This window comes from Adiantum capillus-veneris, chromosome 28 (genome assembly GCF_014529385.1).
Source record: "Adiantum capillus-veneris isolate H3 chromosome 28, ASM1452938v2, whole genome shotgun sequence".
In the NCBI taxonomy this organism is placed as follows: Eukaryota; Viridiplantae; Streptophyta; class Polypodiopsida; order Polypodiales; family Pteridaceae; genus Adiantum; species Adiantum capillus-veneris.
Window position 1 is genome coordinate 133,820,690 of NC_140958.1, and position 6,114 is coordinate 133,826,803.

Sequence of the window (6,114 nt, forward strand, 5' to 3'; positions counted from 1 at the left end):
CTTTAAAATTTAGAAGAAAAACTAAAGGTAAAAAAATGAATAGTCTTTAAAAAAAATTAAAACTTAATGAAACGCTGATCATGGATCATTAGTTCTTTTTTGGACTGAACTGATTCTTGAAAGGAGGTAGAAAGGTGAATCTTTGGGTCGGTATCTCTACATTTGGGATGGACTAATCTCATTTTTGGTTCACCGTTATATTTGCTAAATTGATTGCTATATTGATAATTAGAACTTCTATCATGGGTCATTAGTTCTTTTTTGGACTGAACTGATTCTTGAAAAGAGATAGAAGGTGAATCTTTGGGTCGATATCTCTACTTTTGGGATGGACTGATCACATGTTTGATTCACCATTGTATTTGCTTGCTATTCCGATTAGAGCTCCAATCATGGGTCATTAGTTCTTTTTTGGACTAGACTGATTCATGAAAGGAGGTAGGAAGGTGAATCTTTGGGTCGATATCTCTACTTTTGGGATGGACTGATCACATGTTTGATTCACCGCTGTATTTGCTTGCTATTTCGATTAGAGCTCCAATCATGGGTCATTAGTTCTTTTTTGGATTGGACTGATTCATGAAAGGGGTAGGAAGGTGAATCTTTGGGTCGATATCTCTACTTCTGGGATGTACTGATCACATATTTGATTCACCATTGTATTTGCTTTCTCATGTTTGAGTACATTGAGGTTTATTCCCTTTAGGCTTCACTACTACGCTTGTGTGTGATATTGATTATAACACTAATGTTTGGTTTGAATAATACTTGAAAGAAGAGATAGGATACTAAGCTATGTTTATTGGTATTGCAGGCATCCAATAAGCATGTCTTCCACCGAGAATGTGAGCGGTGATGTTGGTGTCTCAAGCCTGGCTTCCTTGAGGAGACCTCCTACCTCGATGCCAGGTCGTGCTTCGTAGGGCACCACTTCGCAGGGCAAGCGAAAGGCAGGTGGAAAAAGTCCAGGACCCGAGTGGAATTTTGCCACAAATTTAAATAAGTATCAAGATTGGAAATGTAACTTTTGTGGCGAAGATAAATCTGGAGGAGCACCAAGAATAAGGGATCATTTGCTAGGTGGCAATACCAGAATCCAAGGAGGAAAGTGCAAGGGCTTAGGTGCAGAAGAAGCAGCTATGCGCTTAAAAGATTTAATTGGTAAGATAATTTCCATGAGCAAAAGATCAAAACTCTCTACTTTTGACTATCACACCTCTTTATCGATAAGATCAAACCAGTATGAGGGATCATTGGGTGTAATGCCCACCAATGGAAGCACTCAAAGTAGGGAACCAACTTCTCATATCGATGGAAGTACACCTCCAAACCATGGATCTCCTGACTTTCAGGTAGGATCGTCAAAAAGTAGACAGGTTAGCTTATAGACGAGCTTCAAAACACTTGCCTTAGAAGAAGCACAACTTGCACTAGCTAAAGCCGTCTATTTCACTGGGGGATCATTGGCCATTGTCACCCGTGATGCATGGAAGTCAGCTTGGAAACGCATTGGGGAGTATGGTGTTGGATTTACCCCTCCAACATATCACCATATGAGAAACCAACTGTTGGATAAATGTTACACAAGCACACAACAAGATATTCAAAGGGTAATATTAAATGCAACAGAACAATCTGGATAAACCATAGTTAGTGATGGTTGGTCCAACGTTCAAAGGCGGACATTGATCAACATCATGCTTGTATGTCCTCGTGGTGAATGTTTTATCAAAGCTGTGGATAGCTTTGGTCAAATAAAGTCTGGCAGTTTTATAACTGACATCATTGGCGACGCAATTGAGGAACTTGGAAAAGAAAATGTTGTCCAAGTAATCATGGACAATGCCAAAAATTACAGGGCTGCAGGTAGAATACTTGAAAGTTGCTTCTCTCACCTGTATAGTGCTGGTTGCAGTACACACAGCTTGAACTTGGTATTGCAAGATTGGTACAAGAGGGAGGACACGAAGTGGTTCAAATGGATAGTAGACAATGCTCGCTTAATAGTCAAGTTTGTTTTGAAGCGTGAGAGGGTTCTTGACATGTACCGTCAGAGGATGTCTACTATGTTAAAACTGCCGTGCGAAATAGTCAAGTTTGTTTTGAAGCGTGAGAGGGTTCTTGACATGTACCGTCAGAGGATGTCTACTATGTTAAAAATTCCATGCAAAACTAGATTTTGCACCAACTACTATATGGTAGAATCACTAATAAAAAATAAGAATGCTATGATGGAGACATGTTTTTGTGCCACTTTTTCAGAATGGGAGGCTGGTCAAAGGGAGAAGATAAAAATAAAAAAAGAGGTGATCAGAGAACTACTAGCTGATTGCCACTTCTGGGATGATGTGGTGGATGTGCACAATGTCATGATGCCAATTATGCTCGCATTACGCCAACTGGATTCTGCCTTGCCTAACATAGGTAAGGTGTGGATGGCTTGGTGGACTGTTCAAGAAAGCCTTGCAAATCCAGAGGAGCCTTAGGAGCCAATTGTGAAGCCTTGGAAGACACCATTCACTCAAAAGAGGAGAGGATTTTTGAGAAAGTATGTGCATGGTCGATGGGTTGGAGCACATAGTCCACTACACAGCGTAGCTTTCTTATTGGATCCAGAGTATTGGGCAATGAAAATAGACAAACTTGATGAGGAGGTGCTCGAAGACTTTTATGATGTGATAGGCAGGTTTTATGATGATCCTGATGATCATGCATCAACTGTTACTGATCTTACGAAGTTTAAACTCAAAGAGGGTAAGTTTGGTACAGAATTTGTGCAGAAACTTGCCACGGAGCAACCAGCGTGGAAGTGGTGGATGATGAATGGTGGTAGTGCACCCACCCTTAAACGCCTAGCTGTTAGAATCCTAGCCCAATGTGTATCCAATTCAAGTTCTGAGAGAAACTGGAGTACATATAAATATGTACATTCCACCATCAGAAACCGCCTTCTAAATTCAAGAGCTGAAAAATTGGTGTATATGTACTGCAACCATTGGCTATTGGCAAGAGTGCAAGCTGAGAACTACAAAGAGGAGATGCCGCGCTGGACTTATGATGTAACCAATGATGAGGTGGACGAAGACAGTGAGCTGCAGGGGGAATCTCATGAAGTAGAAACTACATGTACTTTAGAAGAGATTGAAGAGAATTTGGAAATTGAACCAACTTTGACCCGTTGCAGCAAGCGACGGTGGTTTAATTAATAGATTATCGAATCCATTGAGTGACTTCTGGTTAAGTTCAGAAACTGTTTATCTTATAAGTTTTTTTTTATATTTAGTTTAAGGTCTAGACATTTGCTTAATAATAAACAAAGCCCTTAAAAACCTTTACAAGGCCACAAATCACTATTAAAGCTTCATAATATACAAAGCCCTAACAAATCGTTGCATTATCACATATCATAATTGAAGATGAAGTGAAGACAATTCACAATTCACTAATAAATTCTCGCAAGACAATGAGTAAATGTTTTCAAATGTTACAAAAACTATCCAATTAAGTGATAGTGAAATATTTGTGAGAATATCTTCATTCTCCTGTTCACGCTGACCTTTAAGCTTATTATAGTCTTCAGACATTTTGAACATTGCATATAGCTTTTTGGATATCTCAAACTCACATATAGCACAATGAAAGTTATTCATCATGCTTTGCATCAAGCATGATATATGATACATATGTCTGCATGGCAAGCTGAAGTGACCACACCACTCATGAAAGAATGATCTACATATGGGGCAAGGACCACCATGCTCACCAGAAGCTGGAGGGGCCTCAATAGATGTTGGGTGCTCAATCAATGTGGCAGCATTTTGTTTTTTTATAGTCGCCTCTAACTCTTTTACGTGGCGAGATAGCACCTTCACCTCCCTTTGCAAGTCTCTATTTAGGGTTTCTTCTGCATGAGAGCCTTGTGTAGCTTGTGATGCTTGCCTGAGTTGAGTTTGAAGCTCCTCCTTAACTTGGTGCACTTCCATTGATGCACCTTCTAGTGCCAATGACATCTCTTGCCGAGTGACGATGATTGAAGTACTACGAATGTCCTCAACCGTCATGTGAGGTGTCCTTGAGCTAAAGTCCACTGCTTCACCCAAGACATAATGCATGTATAACATCTTGGCAAACCACAATGGACAATCCATATGATGCATAGGAGGACCCATAACATCGAGATATATGTTCTCTCCATTGTCTCGTATGTCTGCATTAATGCATTGTGATAGCTTGAGTCGGCCTTTCTTGATGTTGTCATCTGCAACGCCTGGACATATGGATTTGACCATTTCTCGGTCAATCCTAGTGTTCACTTCTTTCCATTGTGTACCCACTAGGTTGGCCCACTAGGAGTAACGAGCAGCAATTCGAGCGGTGTCGTTCACTCCACCGCCTTGACACATGGATCTGAGACGCTCAAAAGAGCCCTTAGCCCTTTGATTATCATTATCCATATCCTGATTAAACACTATAATTCAATTACGGTATACAAACTTAATGATAATCAATTGCTATAATTTTAACCACCATTTTACGACAATCAATTGATATTAGAATAACCACCATCTTACGACAATCAATTGATATAAGAGTAAACACCATTTTTTAAATCAATGAATGACAATCAGTGACTCCACGTGGCTTATTGCTTGAAACTTAAGAGAAAAAACAAAACTCATAGAAATTTTGTTGTCTATTGAGATATAACAAAGTGTTTTTATTACTCATACATCATCCATGGCGCATAAAACCCAATTTTTAAAAGTGCTTTTATAAGTCACAAGTCTCAGAAAACCCTGCTTCATAAAGTACATCATATATCCATTAAAAAAAAGGCTACACTCATTTCAGAGGGAGGGCGTAAGCATCGTTCTGGCTGGGCTTCAAATATTTCTAATTCTTTGTCCAAAAGTGCCAAGGTCTTTCTGTCTGTGGATTTCTTCCTCACCCAACCTTCCAAAACAATCCTAGATATGGCTTGTACCTCCACTGAAACCTTATGTTTGAACCAATCTGTGCTGTAGTAGTCAGAGAACTCTCCACAAAACTTACAAAATTGCCATATCACCCATCCTATGGCGTACACATCTGTGGCCTTGGTCCATGGGCATAAATTCTTGCCATCTAGTAACTCAGGAGCTCGCCAAGGATGAATCTTTTGCCAGTTTTCATCGGTATTGTTGGTCTTTTGTGTCTCTAAGCCAACACGCAGAGCCAATCCCCAATCAATTATTCCAATACGGGGAGTGAGATCCTTGGTAAAGTCCAACATGATGTTCCATGGATGTAGATCATTGTGGATCACTCCCTCGTCATGTGTGAATCGTAATGCCTTCACCAAGGCATGGATCAACGAGGGAGCATGATTGCACAGGCTCTTGATACGTGTTTTCTTGTCTTCAGAGGGCTGCTCCCATTTAAAGTCTTCAAGGATCTTTCCTTTCCCCTCTTGATGCGCTACAAGCGTCGTGAAAGAGCCATGTGGAAGGGGCACTGTCTCCATAAGATCACCTAAAGTTCCCCCATTGAAGTAGGGGAATATCAGAAACCATGGCAACGTTACAGAGTGGGCAATACTCCTCACAATCCCTCTATGGTTGAGATCTACTCCACTTTCTGATGCAAAGCTTTTCTACTGATGCTTGGCTTGTCCTTTGAACTCCTTGGCACAATAAGTATTCGTTGCAGGAAGGAAACTGATCCCTTTGATTTGAACTTGCCACCCTGTGCCATAAGCCCCTGACCCAAGTTTCTTGATCTTCTTAATGGACTTATTTGGAATGCCCAAAGTCATACTACATTCAGAATTGTATATACTGCTCTCCAGGTGATTGGCAGAAGCAGTAGAACCCGATGTTCCCTCAATGACAGCCTCCTCAATAAACGGTTCTCCAACTTGGCTGCTCCCCATAACTCTGGTGATAGCCATTTGCATTTTCTTGCTTAGGCCAAACTGTGTGTCTATGTGGGATGCTCGCCTTGACCTCTCCTTCTCAACACTCCATCTCGCATTCCAATGCTCTATCTTACCCTTGTCTACTTCTTGAGGGCATTCCTCTTTCAAATCAGAGGCCACCTTGGGCAAATTGCCCACCCAACTGCTCAGTAATGAGA